Here is a 27,749-nt window from a genome sequence, read left to right as displayed (position 1 = left end):
TTAAGGTGATGGACGAAGGCGGGTGTGTGTGTGTGTGTGTGTGTGTGTGTGTGGGGGGGGGGGGGGGGGGGGGGGGGGGGGGGGGTAAGAACTCAGAAGTTGGCATGGAGGGGCGGGCCACAACAACTTGCACTGGATTGAAGGGGGCCACCACCAGAAAAAGGTTGAGAAACACTGATCTAGACATTCATTATCAGGGCTTGCCCTTCCCCACCCTGCCCACCTGCTAGGGTGTTTTGTCTGTCAGGGGGAAACCACCCACCCCTAAAAACATGTTCTGGCATTACCATCAACAGCATTCTAGGATGATGCAAGTTGCTATTGTAGTACAAATTTTACTTGGTGTCTCCGATGTTGGATGGAGATCCTGTTTCCCCGCCCTCCCCTTCACCTTCCTCCCCCCCCCCCCGTTCGTTGTGGGGTGTCTGTGAGGGGGTAACTACCACCTAAAATGTCTGCCGTTACCGCCACAGCACTCTAGGATGTGCAGTACTATTGTAGTACAGATTTTACTTGGTATCTCCATGTTGGATGCAGATCCTGTATCCCACTCCCCCTCCCCACTCATTGTGGGGTGTCTGTCAGGGGGTAACCACCCACTAAAAATGTCTGGTCATTACCATATCACAGCATTCTAGGATGTGCAGTGCAATTGTAGTACAAATTTTACTTGGTATCTCCAATGTTGGATGCAGATCCTGCCTCCCCCTCCCCACTCGTTGTGGGACGTCTGTCAGGGGGTAACCACCCACTAAAATGTCATTACCACCACAGTATTCTAGGATGTGCAGTGCTATTTTAGTGCAAATTTTACTCGGTATTTCCTAAGTTGGATCTAGATCCAATTTACCCCCCTTTTCAATGCGTCTGTCAGGGGGAACCCACCCTCCAAAATGTCTGTCACTGGTCATTCTATAATCGGTAGAGTCTGCAGATATATTATATATTAGTTTCATCTGGTATCTAATATATTGGATCTAGACCCAAAATCTAACGAGCAATTAGTGGTGCTTGTTAAGTAAGCCACCCATATATTTTCGGCAGACGGTCAGTTTCACAGTTTACAAGTCTACTACTATTAAATACCAGTAGGGGTTACAGTCGGTATCTCGTTCGTTGTATCTCAACGGTCCGGGCTGCCGCTCTAAATATACATATACCTTTCCGTTTCTTGTCAGTCCACTGAAATACTGTAAATGCTTACATTACTGTGCTGTCTCGCTTGGATAAATACGGTATCTTTTCAGGAATAAGTGGTAAATAAAACTAAGTGGGTAACGGATGCACATTTCATTCAAGTTAAAATACTTTAAATTAGGATACAGCTACCTAAGTACGCCTATAATATTATAGATAACGTTAACTGCAAAGCACAGCAGTCGACTCGGACATTCAAGAGATGAGGTCACTACTTTCAAGACATTTGTTAATTCATCATCAGCATTTGTTAAAATAAAAGGTAAGTCAGCAATCCTGAGGCTTCAGACAAAAAGAAACATTACTGATAAATGAAAAATACATTACATGTTCACGTTACATCTTTCCAGATTACCACTATTAAACACCAAGAGATTGTCCCCCTTGGGATTCACCTCTCTCAGACCTGAATCTCGATGAACCGGTAACTTCTTACGCACCCTTGCCCATACCCACAACGTAATGGACCTTAAAGGATGGAAAGGGAGACCTAAAAGCCGGGACAGGACCTCGACGCAGGAAAAAGTAAAAGTCATAGGTTATATAACTCGTAGGGACTATCGGAGAGAGAGAAAGGGAAAGTGAATACAAATAAATAAATAAATTTACTAACATATATGCGTGTATATGAACATGGACAAACACACATCTACATACATACATACTTATGTATGTATGTATATGTGTATGTATGTATGCGTGTGCTGCACAATCAACGAGACCTAAGTTTGATTCCGACAGACGGTGGAGCGACCTGGGGACATTCCCCTAAACAAACATCGGATCTGTTGATCTAAGCGGATAATTAAGCAACGGAAAGTCAACTGACTGTCACTGTACACATCCGGTTATGAAGAAAGGAAGGCTAGATATAGATGGTATCTTTATCATCTATTTCTATATACAACAACCACGCCAGGGATAAGATGGGGAGGCATCGACAGTTGATATATTTACTGCCTGGGGGATTGGAACCATTCTCTCTCTCACCAGATGTAAGAACATACACACGCTTACCCTACTATTTACAAGAGCAGCCTTTGTACATAAGTAATGCTGTTTTGGATGTTTCTATGTAATATCTGACAAATTCTAAAGTATGTGACGTTACCATATTCATTTCCAGTTACTGATATCAGAAGTTCAAACAACTTCACGAGAGAAGATACACCGTATCCTTCATAGTCTTCATAGGACTGAATAAAAGTTCGTTTCGACAAGTGAAAATCAGTGTCCAACTAATTAAATTATGTTTAGTTTTATTGGCATTATCCAGATGCAACGCTATATATTATATATATATATATATATATATATATATATATATATTATATATATATATATATATATATAGTATATATATATATATATATGAAGTACTACGGGTTTTAAAGGAAGCATTTTTTTTCTTTAACATACTGAGATAGAATACAAACTACTGAGCTTTAGATTGACTCTACTTACAACACCCTAACATAAAAGTCACTCAAAAACAAAATTATCCTGAAGTTCGAGCGATATTAGCATGAGACCGAGTGAATGACGTAGTGTGTAGGGTTGTTTGACGTACTGCTGATGAGTTTGCTTTCTATATATATATATATATATATATATATATATATATATATAATATATATATATATATATATATATATTATATATCAGACTATCTACCTACCTACCTATCTGTATATATATATATATATATATATATATATATATATATATATATTATATATATATAAGTGTGTGTGTGTGTGTGCGTGTGTGTGTGTGTAAACACTTATAAAAAAAATTACAGATATAACCAATAAAGTTAAGAGCATTTTGTCAACGTGGAGTGTCAAACACAAGAGCCCTGTTTTCGTAGTACCTGGTAACAATTTGTAGCGTTAAATAAAGACGTTCAGGTAAGGTTAGAAGAACGCTTTCTTTTATGCAAACAAATGGGTATTAGACAGGACATAGCCATCTGTATGTTTATGCATGAGAGAGAGAGAGAGAGAGAGAGAGAGAGAGAGAGAGAGGAGAGAGAGAGAAAAGCATTACGAAGCCGAAAGGTCCACATTCCGAAAGCGAACCACTGACCAGGTATGTGTGACAGAAAAAAATGCAAAAATGAGAAAGCACCAGCCTTAATAATTCACACTTTCGTCTCGCCTCATGCAAGGAGAGGATTCTAATCCCTTGATATATGTTGGACGGCATTGCGAGAAGAGAATGAATTTAAGTACACCTAACACAGTACAGAGAGAGAGAGAGAGAGAGAGAGAGAGAGAGAGAGAGAGAGAGAGAGAGAGAGAGAGAGAGAGAAACTCGAAAAAAAAATAAGGCGAAAGAGACCATCAATCTGTCATTGCTCTCAATTATCTTTCCGCCAGTGATCATAGGAACGGTTACCAGCGAGATAATGATGACAGTCGAGCCCATTACGTTACGACTTACAACAGGATATGTTTGGCAGCCGCAGACCATTATGTTACAACCTGTGGCTTTGCCTTGATGTAGGTAGTGAACCCTTGCCTTAAACTATAGATAGCATGAGGACAATTTGAGGAAAAAACCAAGAGAGAGAGAGAGAAACGGAGAGACAGAGACACTAAGATACAGCACTACTCTAAAGTTTATATGATATTGATAACCTCAGTTCCACACAGGGCAAGTTTTACGTCAATATTTTTTAATTATATAAAATTTAACATTTTCTCTCTCTCAAATATACGTATATATATAGACATACATATTCATAGATATATATATATATATATATATATATATATATAATATATATATATATATATATATATATATATGTGTGTGTGTGTGTGTGTGTGTGTGTGTGTGTGTGTGTATAATGCCAATATATATATATATATATATATATTATATATATAGATATATAATATTATATATATATATATATCATACAATAAGGGGCGTAATGTCTGTCTGTCTGTCATTCAATCACGGCCAAACGGCTGGTCAGATGGGCATGAAACTTGACCGGGTTATGATGGAGACCCCTAAGATGGTTTGTAATCGGGTTTCATCCAACCTAACCCCCACCTTTGTAGGGGGTGGGGGTGAGAAGGGATTTCCTGAAACGGAGCTGTTTCTGGCCGTGAAATGAGGCTGGTTATTCCCGTAGACTTATACTCTTTTTTTTCATCTGTCCATCCGCCTGTGGTGTTTTTGTATGGTAACACTGCGTCCCGGGCTTTAGATAGTTACATTCAGCTTACATTCAACGATTATAATAAGATCCTATTTCGAATATTAAAGGTGTAATTTGCATACAGTAAATTATCAAAACACTTTTCAGTTGCAAATGTACACCCAGATATCCTTTTATTTACCTAAAACTTACAAATAGCGTAACTATCTAAAGCCCGGGACGCAGTGTTACCATACAAAAACACCACAGGCAGATGGACAAATGAAAAAAAACTGAGTATAGTTACTTTACGAATTTTCATACATAATTTCTGTACAACTTCCCCGGAGAAAGTCGCAAATATTTCAGCTCGGACACGATAGAGGGTGAAAATTATCATCAATATCTGCAAGATTTTTTGAATAACTTAAATCCATCGGGACTGCCAGTGCACAAAATAACGTTGAAGTAGTACTGCCCAGTAATGTTGCTTCAGAATTTCGATCCTGTCAATGGACATTGCAACGGAACGAGGTACGCCGTTATGGAGCTAAACTCCCACATCATCGAAGCAGTGATAGCAACGGGCCCTCACACCGGCAAACGTCTGTTCATCCCCCGGATTCCTCTGATGCCTTCGGACAACCAGTTTCTGTTCCAGTTACGGCGCAGGCAGTTTCCCATCAACCTGGCCTTCTCATTCACTGCAAACAAGTTGCAGGGCCAGACTTTGGATCGTGTTGGTGTGTTTCTTCCGTCACCCATGTTCACGCATGGCCAACTGTATGTGGCGATGAGCTGAGCAACTGACTCTGTCAAATGAAATTAAGTTGTGGACAAACTGATAATATTGTGTACAAAGAGGTTCTGTAGTAGGTATGTATAAAAATCGCCCTTATTTTAATATAGCTGAACAAATAGTACATACAAATTTTTCACTTCTGCACCCGTATTTTACTACGATGGGTAAGTTTGCTAGTATATATAAAGGACGTGAGTCGAAAGATCTTGCAGTTACTCCAGTGTTTATTTTTCCTTTGTGGCTTATACCTTTATTTATGCATTTATCATGCTCAAACCTTTCGTAATTCAATTATACATCACTTAAAAATTAAAATATATATATATTATATATATATAATATATTTATATATATATTAGTATATATTATATCTATATATATAATGTGTGTATGTGAGGTAGCGTCCGCACGCGTTACTCCCAACAGTATTATCCCGGTCATATACCGATCAGCGAATATAGACAAACAACATTAGGAACAGGGAAGGTCACCAGCAAGGAAGCCAGTGCCAAGCATTTAAATTCGCTTGATCAATTTTGAGGTCAGTGGCATCAGGCAAACGATCTCATCCCAAAAACAGGGTATATTGTTAAAATGGGTTTAATTTCAGTGGCATGTTCTCTATGGCTACTGGGAGAAGCTGAAGAAAGGTGTGTAGGATGGAGGATGCTTTCCTATAAAACAAAAAAAAAGTGTTACTCAATTATAAAGAGAAACTCGAAAACAGCAGAGGCTGGTAAACGTCTAAAAATGCAAGATGGGAATTTTGAATGCTAATGGTAGCATGAGTTAATGAGAGTAAATGGATGAATAGATGAATAATATAGACAATAAAAGGACAAGCAGTAGAAGTATGTTCAGGTGACGACGTGATCAATGTTGCACGTTGTTTTTCAAAGGACATGTCATACCTATTCAGTGCACATTTAACATTATTTATAAATTTGAGGCTATCATATTTTTAAACTCACTTTTCACTGGATTCCGTCGCTTTATATAGTATTCTATTATAGTATGTTTCTTAACTTACAAATCCATATAACTGAGGTTCTTACCTTTTCCAATTCACATGTTTACTAATGCGATTAGATAAGCATTTTCTCTTCACCATTCAGTTACATAAGTCTCTCTCTCTCTCTCTCTCTCTCTCTCTCTCTCTCTCTCTCTCTCTCTCTCTCGTAGGCAAAAAAGAAAAAAAATAGGTAATATCTGGAACCGGACGATAAAGGCGTTCAGGAAGTCAGGAGAAGGATTAGCCGACAGCTGAGTCGGACCAGTCACAATGAAATTGATAACTGGACCGCATTGCGCACGCGCTCTAAATCTTGTAGTGATGATTAACGCCATTCGACAATCAAAAGCGGAACCCCTCCGAAATCGTCTAAATACGTTTTTACCATCACAGGTGAAGGTAATGGCTCGCCACCCTCGAGGGAATGATAAAAAATGAAATCCAGTGAGTCGATCAACGACTCAAATTCATCCTATTCATTCTTTCCGGCGATATCAAAGACCAACCTTCACAAAAGAGGGGAGGGGAGGGGAGGGATATACTGATAAACTCGCTCCTTGTCGTTTTCTCCATGACATTGCAAACGGATTTGCAAAAGGAGATACGACGTCCTTCCCTCCTCCTAAATGTCAGCAGTTCTGTCGTACGTCAATGGTTTATCGACTTTTCCACGGAAAACAAAACAAAAAATAGAAGAATAAGTTTTCATTCGTAATGACTAAAATCAATTCCTGAGTATATCCTACTTCCAACCGGGAGAAAGATAATGTTAAAGAAATCACATGATTGAGAGAGAGAGAGAGAGAGAGAGAGAGAGAGAGAGAGAGAGAGAGAGAGAGAGAGAGTTAAGTATATCTTAGTTTTACCAGTCAACTGAGCTAATTAACAGCTCTCCTATGACTGGCCAGAAGGATTTGATATTTTTACATGGCTAGGAACCAACTGGTACCTAACAACGGGACCTACAGTTTATTGTGGGATCCGAACCACATTATATCGAGAAGGGAATTTCTAATCACCAGGCACAAATTCCTCTGATTCCACGTTGGCAGAGCGGGGAATCGAATGAGAGAGAGAGAGAGAGAGAGAGAGAGAGAGAGAGAGAGAGAGAGAGAAAGTTAAGTATACCTTAGTAACTGTTTTACCCGACCACCAAGCTGATTAACAGCTCTCCTATGGCTGGCCAAAAGGATTAGATATTTTTACGAGGCTAGGAACCAACTGGTTACCTAACAACGGGACCTACAGCTTATCGAGAATTGAATTTCTAATCACCAGAAACAAAATCGAACGAGAGAGAGAGAGAGAGAAAACTTAAAGCATAAGCCCTGAAAATATTATTCTAAATAGAAACTGGAAGTGTCTTTTATCGCAAATACTGAAAGTAACTTTCTTTATGGAAAATCAAATTGAAGTTATTTATATGCAATCAACAGTTCAGCTGTCACTTTTGATAAACCTCTGGACACAAAACGCAAATCCTTTCAAACTAGCCACTGCAATCAAGACGATAATGGTTCTAAATGAAAGATTCCATAGGAGGGGATAATCACCAAGATTGTATGGGCATGGATAGTCACCAAACAGGTTCTATTTAGTGCCGGGTTTCTTCCCAGACGGTTGATATAATAAAAAAAAAATAATGATACTGATGGAAACAGTAACTAAACTGCTGGAATTATAATGAAAGACAATTACACAACTGGATTTTTATCTTAAATAATTCATAAAAAAAATCATTAAAAAATAAATTTCATAAAATCCGGTGCAAAAAGGTGAACACATTAAATGTATTAAAGTATATATCGATTTCAGATATTTTTAATCGCAAAAAAATGGTCTGCAGATGAATTCTGCAAAAGATATTTTGATTAACTTACATAATTCGCATATTTAAAATCTTTTAATAAATGTTTTTTTGCAAACAAGAGAGCCATTCTTTTTATTTATTTATTTATTAATTATTAATTTTTCGGTATCCTTTTCAAGCTCTTTTTGGACCCTGCAACTATTAAGACGTCTTATATGAGATAAATCTATTTTCTTCCATTTCCGTAAAGAGGTTTCACAGAATAATAACGCTACAGAATTTCTCCAATTTTAGGGGGCGTCAAACCTGTCCCAATTTCATCGACCGATTTTCTTCTGAGTTTATTTCAGAGCGGCAATTTTCGAATCTTATAATGCTGCCTAAAAACTCAATCATCTTAAAAATGTGTTTCGCCCCAGAATTATTAATGAAATTTGGTAGGTTACGTTACCAGGTTGTGATTTCTCTCCTTTTATTAGACAGGGTCAATTAGACCATTATCACACACACAACACACACACACACACACACACACACATATATATATTATATAAATAAATAATATTATATTTTAGGGGGGGGGGGGTTTATAATATATATATATATATATTTATATATATATATATATAGCAAATGCAAATTAGACTGTGGTTATAAAATTTTCATGGTCACGTGTCTCAGAATTTCGAAACATCTCTCTCAGAATATTGGGCCTACTTCAATCCGACTTATCATATAGTTTATCTGCGTGTCTATTTGTATGTATGCATGTATATAGATAAATAGATCGATAGATAGATAAACTAGGCAACAAATCTGAGTTAAATCGAATCAACATTCTAACATTCATTATACAAATGTCTCGAAATTCTGTGTGTCACATGACCACGGGAATTGTAAGCACAGCCTAATTTGCATATGCAATTACATCAATTTAACAACGTTCATTTTCAAGCATATGTTGTCAATGTTTTTAACAAATTCCTCTATGGTTGCTGGCAGCATGAATATTCATTAATTCGTCCAATGGTTTTTCCTTTAGATATGTCAGCAGAATGACCGCAGCAAAAGGAACAATAACATTTAACATTGATAACATTACCAATACGAATGAAAATAACTGGGCACCTTGAATCCCTGGTGATAACAATTTTACGGAAAAGCAGAGAGAAGTAAGTGTATAAATATTTTTGCCCAAAGTGTCAAACTTTCGGACTGAAGCGAAAATCTATGAACCCTCAATAGTTTGTCAGGACTCCAAAACTTCAATGTTGTCAACAAATCCAGAAGCTGGAGACACTGAAGAGACCCCCAGCCCTCTTAAATTAATGCGTTAAAATAAAAATAAAAATAACCTCAGACATCAAAATAAGGACGCCGGATACCATGAGGAAAAAATTCCTCAAGGAAAAAAAGTTTTAATGCAATTGTTATAACTCCACTGACACGACGTTTAACAATTTAGTTAAAAGGTTTTAAAATGCATTTCTCGGGTGTTTTATTTTTCTTGCTTATTTGCCTTATTCTGTTTACTAAAAAAGTATTTTTCACATTCACTTTAGTCTCAACGGTATACATGATTCTGTTATAGAGCACAGAATACCCAACGCTTATGTTTCTATATATAATTATACGTCAAAATACAGCACTTATCTGCTATTTTGCGATAAACTAATTTCAATATCATTAATTTTATTACTTCATAATAATTTTTTTTTATCATCTGAGCAACGTCTTCCTTAACTAAATCTCTCCCTAGGGCCTCAGAAACAATAAGCTAACATATAACTGAGTAATGACAGACGGGAAACACTAAAAGGAAATATTTATCCGGTGCGACAGAAGCAAATCTCCAGACCACAACACAAGAGATCATAGTTCTGCTAATGACGTCTGCGCTCGGGACAACTGGATGGTATCAGCCGCTTTCGTAAATATTTACCTACCCTCGCTCCATTAGAGCAATATGACAACACTGCTCATGACTTAGGAGGAGACCCCAAGGCAAAGTTGCTTTTAAAAGAGTGTAAACAGTCCCTTCCGCCCTCTATCCGGCTGCTTGCGTGTTGACAAAACCCCGTCTGTAGTCATTTGGCAGTCCTCCATACAAATCATTGCCATCTGCAGGGGCTCTTGGTCAATGGTCACGCTCTGTCAACAAGAGGGACGCTGTCTCTCCGTCCCGATTTTCTTGGGCCTCTAATGGGCTGGCGAAGGTTGTTTGCCCGAGAGGGCATTATCCAAATATCAACACTAAAACGACAAAGAAGATTAAGAAGATGAATAAAAGACTCCTGGCCACACATACGAAAGGAACCCACTGAACATCATTAAGGCCATAAACTGCATGTGCGGAAGAAATTCCTTACTCATCATAATCTCATAGATAAAACATACTGGATAAACCCCTTCAAATACAGACTCATTTATGGCTACGTCGCAGTCATCCACTTAAGAGATTTATTGGGAGATGGACCCTTCTGAACGTAGCATCTGTTTCTTCAAAATAGCTGATGCTATTTGCAGGGGCAAAAACAACGCAATACTTATATCAAGTTACTGCCGTTATATATCTTGAAGGTACGTATATCACCTCGGAGGCTCACAATAGTTTGGTGGGGTTTGAACAGCGGTCACATAAACGATCCATATATATATATATATATATATTATAATATATATATATATATATATATATATATATATATATGTATATATATATATATATATATATATATATATATAATATATATATATATATATATATATATATATATGTATATATATATATATATATATATATATATATATATATATATATATATATATATATATATATATAATATATATATATATATATATATATATAATATATATATATATATATATATATATATATATATATATATATATATAAGTCATATCACATTACCGTGATTCGAGCTACAAATGTCCTTTAATATCTAATTCACTCTACCTCGGAATTAATATATTTTCATATATGCTTAACCGAAGGGTAATTTATTAGGCGATAATAGCCTCTTGCGGGGGTGGAGTGGGTAAAAGCTTCACTGACGTTCCTGGATTTGTATGGTGTTCCTAGGTTCGCGACTGGCCGCCGACAATTCTAGTTATCGCCTAATAAAAATTCCCCTTCGGTTAAGCATATATGAAAATATATAATTCCTTCCGAGGGTAGAGTGAAATTACATATTAAAGGACATTTGTAGCTCGATGTATGTGTATGAATCACGGTATTGTGATATGAGTTATATTAATGGCTACGTGCTGTCATAAGCACTACAACACTACCGAGGTCGAGGTGGGTTAATGCTGGCTCCAAATCAGCGAATACCTGAGCGCGAAAGGTATTTGAGGGTGAGAGACGGCATTAATTTATAGCCTCTTGCGGTGGTGGAGTGGGTAAAAGCTTCACTGACGTTCCTGGATTTGTATGGTGTCCTAGGTTCGCGCCTGGGCGCCGACAATTCTATTATCGCCTAATAAAAATTCCCCTTCGGTAAGCATATATTAATTCCGAGGTAGAGTGAATTACATATAAAGGACATTTGCAGCTCGATGTATGTATATATATATATATATATATATATATATATATATATATATATATATATATATATATATATATATATATAATTACTTTAAATATTTTGTTCGTGGTTTATGTAATTTGTTTAATAAGTCACAAAACGTCTTGGAACACTCTTTTATCCCCGGCCAAGGTTTTTTTTGTATTCATCTGTATAGTGTTTATTCACCATATATTTTTTCTGCCTTTCAACGTTTTGTGGAGCGGACTACCCGTCTTCAGTGCTTAGCTTGTTGAACTGCCCAATTACGTGGTTATGCTTTCGCCCTCTCTCCCTTTACCTGAGTGCGTTTTTTGGGCACGGGGCAGGGGCAGAGTATCGGCTCCCCAACAGAGGAGGTCTTTCAGCATTTTTCATGGCTTAATTACCGGAAGATATTTGCCTCCTGATCTTTGCAGCTATCATCGAATTTTGAGAGGCTCCGCTAATGAATTTTAGCCTCACTTATAAGCATTGCTGTTGCTTTTGTGCTGCTGCTTGCCACTGCTGCTGGCTGTTCGCCGTGTGTTTGATCTCCTGGAGTCGTCAGAAGGTCTTTTAGTGGCGAAGAACGGTAAGCGGACCGTATATGTTCTTCCCCCCCTGCATACATAATATAGACAATTTAGGTTGCCCTGGTGATCCCCTCGGTGCAAGGACACCCATAGTGATCCGGAAGTAGGACAATCACTGTTGACGTGTGTCAAATTAACGTAATTTATTGATTGTTTATTTTCTTAATCAGCCTTGTAACTTAGTTTTAAGTGTTCTCTTATATTTAGTTCAGCAGCTGTATTGTTTTTATACGTTAACGTAACGTTCAGTGTTTTTGCTCAGTGATTCCTCCTCTTGTTGTGAATTACCTAACTATCGTGTTAACGATTGTTTTATTTTGTTTTCGAGTTGGAATGGAACTGTAGTGCTGTGAGTGGAGGCCGGCCGAAATAGTTCGGGCCTGTATAAGCTTCTGGACGTACGCTCTTTTGTTGTTGGCAGCCTTCTGGAGATTTATCTCACGCCTTTTTGGAGGAATACTCCGACGGACCTCCCTTGGAAGTGGTTTTCCGTAGATGTGCTGAGCCATCTACGGCGTATGTGCATTGTGGAGTTTGATCACGGCTGTGATAGCGCAGGTTATCGTCACTTGCGACGCCTGTACTCCTGATTCCCCGCCGGCCGGAAGGATTTAGCGGAAGACGTGGTCGTCGCTGTCCCGCCACGTAGGAGGCGTTTACGCCAACCACTGTCCTGTCCGTCTTCAGCTGCCTTGTCCAAGGAGAGCTAAGGGCTCGTGAGGAGGCTTGTAGGGAGGCAATTGCCAGGTAAGAGGTGATTATCCTGTGTTGTCCCTCGGAAATGATCTCGACCCCTGGGTTCTACTGGACAATTTGTGGGTTGGCTTCCCCGTATAGCTGCTGGAGGTTTGAAGCAACTTCCCGTGAACTCCTGTGCACTTCGTTATACGCGAGGATTTGTCGTATTTAAATATCAATTATATTTGTATATATATGCATGTTGTATTGAGTTGTCGGTATTGGGTATTTACTGTCCCTCTAGAATATTATTTGAATTTAGTTTTAAGTTTAGTACCAACACTGTTAGGTAGGAGATTTAAGGTTTTCCTTTTGTCTTTATTTTCTCTAGTCTCCTTCAATCTTATAATTATAGGTTAGTGGTTTTTTTCATTATTGGGCCCGTAGTATTATTTGAGCCTTTGGTATGTTATGTCCTTTCCTTTACTTTGTTAGGGTTAGCTTTCCCAGTATTAGGAGTCCTTGTGAGGCTGTTATTTGCTCCTTGTATTTTGTGTATTTAATGTTAAGGTTCCTCCACAAGGCTTATTTAGTGTTAAGCGTATTTTGTAATTAAATATTGTTCAATTTTGTTCTGGTGTTTTGGTCCACATTCCTCATACCCTGTGTACTTTCTTACTGCCTACGATCCCTGTGATTATTGAAATATAAAGAACCTGTATTACGGCCAAAGGGGTCGTAACAACTGTTATTATAATTAACTTTACTTACGTATTCGGTGTGGTCTTGAGAACATATGCAAGAATTCTTCAGCTATCTCTTCATTGCGTCTTCAGTGTAGTATTATCGTCAATTTAGGAAATATTATTATTATAAGGTGTATTATGATTAATAATTGTGAAATTGATTAGGTTTAAGGTTTACTTCACTCTGCAACTCCAACTATCGTATGCTAGGGAAGTGTGTTTTTTCTGGCCTGCTACACCTTTCTTTCTCTTCGACTGAGGTATAAAAGTTAGGTAGGCGCGTGATGATTCGAGTGTTAGTATTGCAAAGTAGCGTATGTGTTTTTTCAGTTCCTGAGAAAACTTTTTCAAGGACTAATTTTTGTAATTTAAGACTATTTTTGTCAATTAAACAAATTTAATTGTTAAATTTGATTCAGTGTTTTGTATGCCTCTTTGAGAGTTGATTTTGGCTTTGTGAATTTTGTGTCGCTGCTGGTTCTTGCCTGGTATTTTGGCACTGAGCCAGACTGGAAAAAGACCCTGGATGAGTATAATCAATCTTAAGTTCATTACAATATACATATATTATCTATATAATATATGTGTGTGTGTGTATATATATATATATATATATATAATATATATATATATATAATATATATATATCTTTTCATATTTAGCAGGTCATTTAAGGTTTCGCTGATATTTTCTTGAAGAAACAGTTTGGATCTAAAGACGGCAACTTTACATGAAAAAATTTACTAATCCAGTTCAAGTGCAAATACAGAAGTATGTATATAACACACAAGCGCGCGCACATTATATATATGTGTGTGTGCGTGTATGTGTGTGTGTTTTATACCATGGCCACGGTATAAAACACACACACATACAGTTCAAGTGAAAATACTACTGTATTTTCACTTGAACTGGATTATTAATTTTTTTCATGCACATATATATATAATATATATAAAAAAAAAAAAAAAAAAAAAATATATATATATAATATATATATATATATATATATATATATATATATGTATGTATGTATGTGTGTGTAAATGAATTCTCCTGTTAAAACAGGATAACCGTCTGAAGTTTAAAAGGCTAATTAAACACTCTGGCTTAAAGCTAAGACTATCTTTAAACCAGTGTGTTAATGGGCCTGTTATACTTTAAATAAATATAAATAAATACATAAATATATAAATAAATAAATAAATAAATTATATATATATATATATATATATATATATATATATATATATATATATATATATATTATATATATTAACACCTCACCTACAACCATTATTTTGCCTGATAAATATTGTGGAGCTTTTCATAGTTACCTTTCGAGATCACTAATTACCTCCTGAAGCTACAACGAGTCATCAAATACGCACATACTCTTTGTTAATAACTGATCACAGAGATCTTCCTTTCTTGGGTACCCGATACCATAAAAATTTCTTGTCACCTAAGTCATTTCTTACACGATAGCTTGGGTCTATAAAAGGAATACTCCTCTATTGCGAGTCTGCATTGTTCGGGCTACCTCTGCTCCGCCCAGACCTTCTTGGCTTAAAGCTATGTGGCGGGAGCTTGGATGTAAGTGGGGATCTGCGGTTGATAAAACACAGGAAAGACACGAATGGCGGAATCTTGAAGGGGTCCTTTGAGTCGAAACTCATTGGAGGCGATGATAATGACTGGCTAAATCTGTCATTCTTCAACCGACATTATAAATGCAAATTACTTCTTCACAGCCATTACTCAACATTTCTCAACTATCCATAATAGCAATAATCGTTCAAATTTCCTCTAACGACCACAATCTTATAATCCTCGCCAATTTTGAAGTCTTACGAGCACTTTCAAATTCTTCTCAAACCCTTCTATCGGCATTTGCAACTTCTCGTCATCATCATCAATCCAAACATCAATAGTAATGACCATCATTTCATTTTATAATGAAATAGTCCTCTCTTCACTCACAAACCTACATGAAGATCAGCCTTTTATCCAGCAGCCCTTATTTTTACCCAAGTGTTATTCTCTTCGCTCATTTCTCCAGTCCATTTAACACTACAATTCCTAAACTTTGTTCATCCATACACTTGCACACACCTGTTCTCTAGCAACACTCGCTTACATAGGTATGTACACCAGTAAGCATATCAAATGCAATATCAAAACAGATTTCTGCCATTGTTTCGGAGATGCTGGACTGCATTCTGCCGTCAATCATCCAACCGAAGAACAGACATCAGACAAACACAGCATTCTGTGTCCAGATTGTGACTCAAAACGCCAATCATTGTGAACGTTACATCTTTTTTTCTTTCATTCCTCGTTTCTAATGTTTGTTTGTTTGTTTGTATGGTGTTTCTACGTTGCATGGAACCAGTGGTTATTCAGCAACGGGACCAACGGCTTTACGTGACTTCCGAACCATGTCGAGAGTGATCCTTTATCACCAGAAATACACATCTCTAACCCCTCAGTAGAATGCCCTAAAATCGAACTCGCGGCCACCGAGGTGGCAAGCCAAGACCATACCGACCACGCAACGTTACTATTGATCATACACACAAGAATGAGGTCTGTCGTCACTCTTGCGGGAAAGTAGAACAAACACCGTGTTTCTATACATAGCAAGCTGCAGAAGATTTCATTCTATTAAGTTAAAAGTCTCCAAGAAAAAAAGAAGCCAAAGTGTATTTGTTTACCAGCAAAAACAATGATGATAAAAAAAAAAGCTGCTATATCAATGTACAGAGTGATGTCATTCACTAAAGTAATAATTAATAAGAAATTATCATAACAACGAACAAAAATGAAAACCTAATTCACTGACACAGTTAATAATAAAGTAACAACAACATCAACTGAAATCATTGCAAGCGACGCACTTGGCGACCACCTTCCCGGAAACACCCCTGAAATATTAACTAGTTGACAGAACACTGATAGAGCTCAAAAACAAATCATATTTTAATGCTGATCTGCTTAACACCAAAAGTTATGACCTCAAGGGAAGTTTCAACCTTGAGAACATCGTCCCCCCCCCACCTCCACCCTATTGCAAGGTTAGACCAAATCAACACTGCGCATATTCACTAACCTTCTGCTCTGCATATACTGCATATACATCAAAGTGAACCTAAATGAAGAGCATTCTGTCAAACAGAACGGTACAGCAACCCAATTTTTTTTAACAAATTGTTAGTATTTTGGCAAGTCTCATCGTCAAGATCCATCCATTAAGTACGTCAGAACACACTTCATTATCATATGAAAAAAAATCTCTCTTTACGCACGCACACAACAACGTGAAAACAAATTTTCTCATTTTCTCATCATATGCCTTTTTTTCTCTTTTTTTGCGGAAGTGGTGCCAGAAGTGTCGGGTTTCATCTTCGTGGATGAGTTTACTAGCACCACGCCCTTTTACAGTTACTTTGACAAATATTAGCCACAAATACCGTTTAATATTGAATTCAGGACAATTTGGATATAACATAAACACAAAAGGAATTATAACATAAATGCTTCTGCGCCCGCCAGGAATCAAACCGTGGCCTGGTTTAGAAACGACGATAGACAATGACTTTGACCACTCAGCTATCAAGAAAGCAGGGAGGTCAAAGTCGCTTATGTTGTTTCTACACTAAAGGCTCAGGTTTAGAATCTTGGCTGACGAAGAATCCCATATCCATTATACTTGGCTTTCAATAAAAGTTATTCCGAAATTATTATATTGGTGGCTTAATGTGCATATATTATAAAACACACACACACACACACACACACACACACACACACATATATATATATATATATATATATATATATATATATATATATATATATAATGTAAATTTCTCTTAGTGATGCAGATTTCAATTTCAGAGGAGAAAAAGTGTCTTGGTGAACGGTGCAATCCCTTTGTATCCCAACATTAACACAATCTGACACCTACGTCGAAAGGCATCGGCAACGAAAGCACACAGGTACCATTGTGTACCTGCCACAATTCTGATTCCTTTCAAAGCAGAGATAGCGAGAGAGAGAGCGGCAAAAAAAAAACTTCAAACTTATTCATAACCCTCTCCTCCAGTCGGACGCTCCGAGTGGATCCACCAACTCTCTTATCGGAAGACGACGAGGCATAAGAGCTAATCTCATTCAAAAGGAAACGATCTCTTCCTCTCCTCGATGGCTGCTCTTAGGAAAGAGAAAAGAGAAACATGCTTTTCAAAGGGGCTACAGAACCTCAACAATAACAATTCACGGTAATTCAAGTGGGCCAAAGTTTCTACAAAGCGGGGTTTTATTCTCGACTCTGCAGTTCATAAAATATAAGAAAAAACCAGAGGTATTCCTTTGAAAGATGAAATAAACCGAGCCATAAAGACGAATGAGCGTCACATTACTGAAATTCCAAAGAAATAATTCAACTTAGGACCAACGACAATAATTTCATGCGACAAAAAATTCCGAGGAACGAATTTCGAAATATTTTCTACTTTCCTCTAATACTAAAGAGAGAGAGAGAGAGAGAGAGAGAGAGAGAGAGAGAGAGAGAGAGAGAGAGAGAGAGAGAGAGAGAGGTTTTTTGTTTGTTTTATAAAGTCTATAAGCATTTCCCTTTTGCGCTGCCCGAATTCTTTGCTGTGTGTACGTCTGTCTCCTTATAAATAAAGTAACAATCAACAATAACATGTGGAGATCGTCCAGCACTATGACAGCACTATTACACGCGCACGCGCGCTAACGACCACACAAACGCACCCTTCCATAGTCATTCTCCTATGAATGCTTATACGGGCATTTTCATGTCTCACGGTGGCTGCACATGTTTGCACGGAGAGAAAAAAGCTGCAATGGCTCCTGTTTCTTTTGTTGAAGCGTCTCTTCTTCGTGGCCAGGACAAAAGTCGCATGTGGTCCCGCCTCCTCGAGGACTCCCGTGTGATGTTCGCGTTACCCTCGAAGGACAACATAAAATTCCTCCTCGTGCCGTTAAGATTCCGGTTCCTCTGGGACCTCCCGCTGGAGGCGCGCTCTCTCATCTCCCCAAAATCTCATTATTCTGACCCAAGCAGAGGCTCCCCACGCACATGTCAGCAGTTTCTGAGAGATCCTCCAGAGATCTGTTTGCGAAGATGATATTCCAGATATTTTTTACATTGCGTTTTCTGCATTGTTGGTATGATTAAAACCATGCCAGTTTGTTATATCAAATCAGTAAATCCTCAAATGCGTAGGAGAGGCACCTACTGAACCTAATGCTTTATCTTCTGGGTTTTATAATTTTGGTATTAACACACTAATGTGAAATAAGATTTTTCTTGATAATCTTTGAGTGAACATTATCATTTTGTTTTTCTACAATTAAATGACACCTTACACTTGAAGATAATTCCATATCTGCCCCAGACACTCAATTCCGAAAAAGCGTTGAAAACAATAGCTTAATTTTTGTTCTCTTTATTCTGCTTTTCTTTTAGCTTTGTTTAATCTGAATATGGTCTAGTAAAGTCAACGTACTTATCACAAGCTTCATAAGAATGAGGTAATAGTTGAGTCATTTTGGTGTTTATTATAGTTCATACAATGCTCTCTCTCTCTCTCTCTCTCTCTCTCTCTCTCTCTCTCTCTCTCTCTCTCTCTCTCTCTCTCTCTCTCTCTCTCTCTCGCCAACGCGACGTTTCGTCCAGATCTACAGGACATTTTCCAGCTATGACTGCTGAGGGACTGAATTCCATTGGCGAGTCCTTCTCCTTATATCCTGAGAAAGACACTGACAGATAGATACACAGACAGACAACAGAGTGCAAGTTTTCACTTCATCCACGTTCACGTTGGTTGGCCTAACTTTTGTACCAAGTTTGACTGAGAGGAATTGTGACGACAAGGTGAGCGTTATAGTTTAAATGCATTCCTTCATCCATTTAAAAGTTGCGAACACCATGAAAACGTGACATACGATCTCCCCTCATGCCCATCTATGTATGATGGTCTAGCTATATAACAAATTTGACAAAAAAAAAATCGCTGCCACAGTTTATGAGTTGTGATGACAAAATTGGCAAACAGACGATCTCCCTTCAAGTACACCTTTGTTTAAAGTTTATCCTTAAATCCTTTCAATCAATAAGATATGAGTGACAGACGAACTAACAGACAAAAAAAACTTATATACAAACAGACAAATGAACCAAGAAACTATGGTGTATCCAACTTGTCGGTAAGGGATGATTCGCAGTCCCAATTCAAAATTGTGCATGAAAATGAACAGAGCTGCTGAATAAAAGTTGAGAATCTAATCTGAGAACCGCGTAGTAATCCAGCAGATAAAAGTAACAATAGATTGCGAAAGACTATTCGAGGGTTGCATTTCATCAGCCTTATTTCCATTTAAGAATAATGAAACCAGTGTAAACTAATTTCTCGCCCCCTCTTTCTCTGCACATAAACACTATTTGCGCGCGCGCGCGCGCACGCGATTGTTTAGGTACACACCCTTAATGTATAGTTGTATGTATACCATTAATGCATATCTAAATGCCCTGCTTAGCTTTTTCCACGTATACGATGAACACATGCGGGTATCCCCAAAAGTATCCGTCATAACGACCACGAAGCGTCAGAATTTTGCATCCAAATATTTCAAATAAACAGCATCATCATCAACCCCTTTGAACTGCCCGGTGCAAAGTGTCAATTCATATTTGACGCTATTTGATGGCGCAGAAAAATCGCGGAATTCCCATTTTAAACATAAAAATGAACATATTTTAACAGGATTACGATTCATTTATCACTGGAGGCTGGGAATATGAATAATGATATATATTTGTTGTGGCACATCCAGTTTAAATGCAAATCTGACAATCATAACTTTTGATCATAACCTGCATGAATAACTTTTATATTTATTCTTGTTATACTGGTAGTGTATAAAGACGATTTTCTGATAATACCATTTTATCACACAATCAAACACCCCTCTATACCAATACAACAAATAACAAAAACATCGAAACGAGAATCTTCTTCATCAAGAAACCAAAAATAAAAATTCAGGCATCAAACCCCAAGTCAAAAAATCCTAATGAACTTTTCCTTTGGTGATGAATTCTGTCCTACGCAGACCATGGGATATAGTAGAGTCCAGAATGTGGAAGCAAGGGGGAAGAAGAAATAGGAAACTGGCTGACTTGTGTTTACTGTTTCCAAATCGTTACCAAGAGAGAGAGAAGCGTAATGCATATTAAGCCGTTTTGCAAATTATGCGAGATCTGTTACAGCAGAAATGAGTAGCGATTTGGAGTGACAGTGATAAAACAAAAAAAGTTCGATTAAACTAACATCAACAGGAAAATATGATATAAATCTCTTTATATATATAGTAAGAAATATTCATGTCAGGCTAAACATTTACCAATCAAAATTTCAAAAGAAATAATCTTTTTACATGACATACGACACTACAGCTTTTATATCAGGATATTCGCATAAGCAATTGCCAGTGATGACACAAGGCCAAGTTACTCCTAGAAACAACTTGACTACACCTCGAGGGCAACAACTTAAAAAAAAATACTTTTATTTAAGATAATTTTTCTATGAGGTTTTAAATTTTCGACAGAGCATGAAAGATAGATAAACAAAAGGGTCACCTCTCGTTATAGATTTTATTTGGTCACTAATTTTTCCGGTTGACTAGTCTCTGCCCAATATATAAATAGAGAATTATGTACATATATATTATATATACTATATATATATATATATATATATATATATATATATATATATATATATATATATATATATATACATATGATATACACATATAGAGAGAGAGAGAGAGAGAGAGAGAGAGAGAGAGAGAATTGATTTCAGAATAACAGATGCACATGGCGAGAGAGGGGCTGGATTAAAAGAAATGTGGTGCTCATTTGATGGAGTAAATTTTAAGAAGGCCTGCTGAGCGAGGTGAATAGGAGAGAGGCCGAAGTGAATGATACAAGAGCTGAAAGGGTCAATGTAGGTTGGAGTATGACAGTGGCAGCGATTGTTGAGGGGGTACAACGGTCACTTAACAGGTTTAAGAATGAAAAGAAACCAGGAGTTCACTGGATTACATAAGTGAGATTACGCTGTCAGTGGGGACAATTTGTAAGTCTTGAAACCCTAAGGAAATTATGAATTATAGTGGTATAATTATTTAGTAGACTAAGAAGGCTGTATGGGGGAATGTTGTTTAAAAATGTACAAAAGATGACAAAAGGACTCTAAGAAGATAATCTGGGCCTAGACAACGATGAGGGTTGTGGATTAAGCGATTTTCATGAAGCAGTTATGTAAAATGCTTGCAATTTGAAAGGGAAAAGCTGTATGTGACATACATAAATGGAATGGTAAAATTATCATAAAATCAACAGCGAGGCAATGATGAAGCTTTAGAGGATTTTTTGTGGCATAAACAATTACTTATTAAGAGCAATAAAAATAATTTGATCATGGTAGAAAAAGGTGTGTTAGAATAATTAGAAATGGGGATGACTGCTGGTGTAAAACTGTGACGCAAACTGGTCTCCATTACCTTTATTGACAGAATGATGCGAAAATCGAAAGGACGTTATGTGTATCTGCAAATTTGTGGGATAAGAAAATGGCATGAACGGTCTGTGAAACGATAACTACTGATTGGGGATAGCGAAAGGTCTTGCAGAAATTATCAATAGAATCTAAATGTATTTGAAAGATAGGAAAATTTAGAGTAAATGTAAACGTGAGTAAGGTGGGTGTAAAGATAACTGAAAAACCAGGAAGATGGAACAATGACTGTCAATATGGGTGGTGGACCCATGGAAGAAGTTGGGAGACCTGAGACTGAGAATAGGTGAAGAGAGCAGGCGTGTTTATGGAACACAAAGTTTGTGAACATGATAGGATTGTTGAGCCAACTCCTCTTTATGGAATGCCAAGTGTATATGAGAGAGCACGTTGGATATTATAAATTGTTTGCATAGTACATGAAGCATAAAAATACTGAAAGGGTGAGAAGTGCGTAGGTATGGAAAAGAAGCGCTAACAAGGCTAGAAGTATACAAGGGCATTTTGAGATGGTTTAGTTATGTAGTGAGAAAGGGGGACTAAACTCTAGTTTAAAGGGTGTAAATTTTAGATGTCTCCTGAGTAAAGAGGAGATGAAAACCTTCAAAAAGAGGTAAGGGAAAAGTAGGGCCTTGATAATAATGATTGAAGTAAACTCTGCAGAACCTGTAGGGAGTTCAACGTGATGCTGATTAGCCTACTGCGAGGTACATAAAGAGGTTAATATTGCGGAAGCTTTCTGCACAGGCAGTTCATTCATGATTCAACAGTTAAAGAATGACTGTGGTAGTGACCATCATGTCTTAACTCTGAGTCAACCCTTATTAGGAAAACGGCCTGATCTTGAAAATACGCACACATTATACATACACTACATACAAACGTACACACACACACATAAATATATACATATAGATTCTTTTTGCGTGTGTGTGTGTGTGTGTATGGGCCGGACTGCAATTATAACCAATACAAAAAACAACCAAATAAACCGCTGAAAATTGATGATAGGCGTGAATGAATAATTCATGTCGAAACCACGAAAACAAAATAATAACTTGAATCACGCGGCTGCGAAAGGAAGCAACTTGTCCCTCCTATTTGCGAGTGGCACATAAACAGTTAAGAAGAAGCATTAACAAATAATGACTCGCATGAAATCATGCCTCTCAAACGCAAAGTGTAAAGAAAAGTCATCCTCCTGGAAAAAGTATTCGTGCGTGAGGAGAGAAGCAGCTTCAAAGCATTGCGGCATGTAAATTTAACTGCCTCTTCCTTAGGGGGTCAGAATAAAGCAAAACCAGAAGGTGAACCCTGGCCAAGATGCCTAATGGAACTCTTGCAAATAAAATGCTGAGGGGGGAGCAGGCTAAGTGGTTTTCTTTCACGGATTAAAATCAGAAAATATCGTTTGCAAACAAACCATTTCCCCCCCACACGGCCGTCAACGAGGAGGACTTCTTAGTCACCCGTTTGTTTATGCCAACTTCTTGACGCTTCCAAAAGTCGCTGTAGGTCGACGGAAGGAATAAATGGTGATGACGCGCGCGCGCGACATTTTCACCATAAGGAATGAAATCTAACTGAGCTACAGGACGGACCAATCTATTTGATTATGAAAACATGACAGTCCAATTCCCTAGAGATACCGATGGTTTTCTCCTATTTCACGTTCCAATTATCTCTTTCCATTTCAGTCTCTCTTTACCTCCTTCCCCCCCTCTGCCCATCCCCCACCCCACCCGACCCCCCACCAATAAAATGCAAATCTCTGCTCCCTTATCTGCCGTTTAAAGGTGCAGTTCCAGATGACTTTTTTCACCAGAGCAATAATGCCGCAGTAAAGACAGAGAGGAGGAGTCGTATAAAAAATACATTTCTCTCGGCATCTGAGTGGGGAGAGAGAGAGAGAAAAAAAAACGCAAAATTTAACTACAAAACCTGAAAAGGATGGGACGAAGTTAGTTTCTCTCTCTCTCTCTCTCTCTCTCTCTCTCCCTCTCTCTCTCTCTCCCTCTCTCTCTCATTAAATTTAGTATTTCGTTTAGATGTTTTCATTGAACAGAACCCTTTTGTAAAAATTCTCTCTCTCCCAATTTAGTATTACATTTAAAAGTGTAAGATTTATACAGAACTATAAACTCTCTCTCTCTCTCTCTCTCTCTCTCCTCCTCTCTCTCCTCTCTCTCTCTCTCTCTCTCTCTCTCGTTCTTGTGGGAATTAAGCCCTCAAAATTTAAGTACTAGGTCTCGAAATACAACAAACGTTCAGACACTGAACACATGAATAACCCTAATTCACACAGAAAAAAACATATCCGAGAGAGAGAGAGAGAGAGAGAGAGAGAGAGAGAGAGGAGAACCATCTGCTTCCTTTATTAGTTTGACCTTTGCCTTAAATCTGATAACACTTCTCACGTAAAATGGAAATACCGCCACTCCAAAGTTAAAAACATCGCTAAAAAATTTACGGAAATCGCGCACTACGCGGGTCAAGTCATATTTCACATACTCCCCACAGATTGGCCATGGAGAAAAGAACTGCCGAATTTCAATGAAGTGCCTCAAAAAAAAAAAAAAAAAAAAAAAAAAAATCACATACGACCTACTCCCCTTTGGTGTAAGAACAAAAATCGACAAGAACAGACTACACGTTTTTATGACTGTCCTAATTTCACGATAAAATAAATCCTTTTTATACAAATCAGATGTGAAATTCACATTTGAAAAGCTTCCATTTACGACAGATAACTTTATTTACAAGGACCCTCAGTCCCTGGCCGGTGAGAATTGAGAATTGCACACTACATAAAGTTATGTAACCCAACACCCGTGGGATTAAACCTTAAGATTAGTTGCACTCATTAGCGTAGGTATGGGGATTTTCTTACAAAAGTTCAAGAAGAAGGTGATGCAAAACACCTCAAGATTTACAAAACTTGCTTAATAGAACGCATTGTGTACCTACAGAGATGAGACTCAAAATAAATATAAGAACACCAAAAGTAATTAGGGCAGTATGTTCAAAGGGGCGAAATAACATCAAATGGAGAAGGATTTAATGTGGACGGGTCTTTCAAATATTCGGGAACAATGATCTCCGGTACTGGTTTTCTTGAGCAGGAATTTATTGAGAGAATGACAAAGGCAATTGAAACAGTGGGCAAGTTGAATAAGATTTGGACATCAAACGAAAGTTATTTTGTCCACTAGTCTAGTACGATCTCTTCCACCATATGACCATGAATGATAGTATTACGAACTATATCTATTTTGTCAATTTGTGAATATTAGGAGTCACACTGCAAGATGGAGTTAGAAATGATACCATAAGAAAAACTACGGATGTTCTATGTGCGGACAAGATAATGAAAACAGGGAGATAGAGATGTCTTTAACACAACCCCAGAGAGAATATGAGTGATAATATCAGCTTAACTCCCCAGGGCACCAGAACGCTGGGAACTCAGACCTACTTGGGAAAGAACGACAAAAACAAGTAGAAAATACGCCGAAGTTTCTTCGGTGCAATCGAGTTTTCTGTAAAGCGTATAATGCTGTATGAGCAGTGGCCCTTGAAGCTTTCAGCCGCGACCTAGTGGTGGCATGTCCTACAGTGTTCCAGACGCAAGATCATGGTTAACTTTAACTTAAAAAATAAAAACTATTGAGACTATATGGCTGCAATTTGGTATGTTTGGTGATTAGAGGGTGGATGATCAACATACTAATTTACAGCCCTCTATCCCCAGTAGTTTCTAAGATCTGGGGCAGAGAGAAATAGTGCGGACGGACAGACAAAGCCGGCACAAGAGATTTCTTTTACAGAAAGCTAAAAAGGTTGGGAATTAGTGGAAAGTCATGTGTGGTGGAATTTCACAAAGGCGTGGAGGTAATTATGCTTATTGCTTGTTTGTATGGTGTTTCTACGTTGCATGGAACCAGTGGTTATTCAGCAACGGGACCAACGGCTTTACGTGACTTCCGAACCACGTCGAGAGTGAATTTCTATCACCAGAAATACACATCTCTGACCCCTCAATGGAATGTCCGAGAATTGAACTCGCGGCCACAGAGGTGGCAGGCCAAGACCAAACAAACCACGCCACTGAGGCGCTCTTATGCTTATTGCGTCTGGCCTACTATAACCTCAATCCGTGAATACCGTGACTATTCAGGAAATCTTTAGCAAGTCAGTAGTTCAACAGTTGTGCGGAATGATTTTTCGAAACCATTTGAAATAATTCTAACTTTCTAACTAGCTGGCAGATATCGCAAAATGAAGAACAGTATTCTACATTACTCAAAGTATCAGAAAATCATCATAATATCTTTTAAAAATACATTATTACAGACAGGTGAATAGAAATAGTAAAATACTTCTTACACATTTCTGAGTAATACGGAGAAATGGTGTGATACCTCATAATACAAAGGCATATCAACCTAGGAAATTTACATAATGGCTTCCATTAGCTTCCAAATAACTGAGAAACGGCCGTTTAAAATTTGCATGAGCTAAGTGAGGCGTTTATTGGCGTCCATTGAGCAGGTATGTCCCGTAATCTATCAACTTCCAATGAAAAGAGCAACATTAAAAAAAATTATTAATTATCACAGAAATTCTCAATAAAAGTGCTCCCCACCAGTGTTACTACAATAACAACTGCAACGAGAAAAAATGCAACGAGTTATCGTCCACATACACCCTGGATAATAACTTTTTTTTTTTTTTTTATCGCGAGAGAAAATGGCTGTCATCTGGTAAGAACAAATAAAAATGGCTGCACCAAGACGAGGAGGAAGTTTTTTCCCGGTCTCTCGCCGGAAGGCTAGAAATGACATTGTCTTGGGCTCTATGCCCTTCACAGGGTCTACAAAATGCTGTACTTTGAGGAATGCGTCACCTGTTTTGCTCTTGCAGGCCACACTTCAGGAAAAACATGTGTGAGTTTTGCAATATCACATGTATTCATCTTTTTTTTTTTTTTTTTTTTTTTGTTTTGATCACTCAAGCGTAGATAATACGAAAAACACATACTTCAGAAAAAAAAACATGTGTGAGTTTTGCAATATCACATTTATTCATTTTTTTTTTTAGTGATCACTCAAGTATCGATAATACGAAAAACAAACAAGCATAACTTTCGTTTACAGTTTCTAGAAATGTATATTCACATAGTTCTGTTTTCGAAGTATTGTAAAAAGAAAAAAAATACCGTATTTTATCCTGGTTGATTTGTGCGACTTGCTTTGTCATATGCTTGAAAAAAAAAATTGCTTTAAATCATGTCTGCGTAAAAGACGCGTGGGAATTTAGCAAACAAAGACAGCTTCCCCAAAATTCCGCAAAAACACAAACCCCATAAAACTCACAGGATACGTGTGAAAAACTGCAAACGTCTTCCTAATACAAGATACATGTGAAAAACTGCTACCGTCATCCTAATAAAAACAAGTAAATAATGCGCCAAAGTTTATTCGGCGCAATCGACAAATAGCCATCTCAATAGCTTTCTTTTACATAGAACTAAAAAAGTAAATAAAAGGACAACAAACAGCGTAACA

General features: G+C 37.6%; 1 protein-coding gene across 10 annotated transcripts in view; it reads right to left on the bottom strand.

Moving 5' to 3' along the window:
* Positions 1-27,749, bottom strand: part of LOC135222952 (thyrotropin-releasing hormone receptor-like) — a 576,292-nt gene that overhangs the window by 294,683 nt on the left and 253,860 nt on the right. The gene's annotated exons all lie outside the window — the stretch shown is intronic.

This window comes from Macrobrachium nipponense, chromosome 8 (genome assembly GCF_015104395.2).
Source record: "Macrobrachium nipponense isolate FS-2020 chromosome 8, ASM1510439v2, whole genome shotgun sequence".
Lineage (NCBI taxonomy): Eukaryota > Metazoa > Arthropoda > Malacostraca > Decapoda > Palaemonidae > Macrobrachium > Macrobrachium nipponense.
Note: the sequence above shows the minus strand (reverse complement) of the source record. Positions and strands in the feature narration are given on the sequence as shown.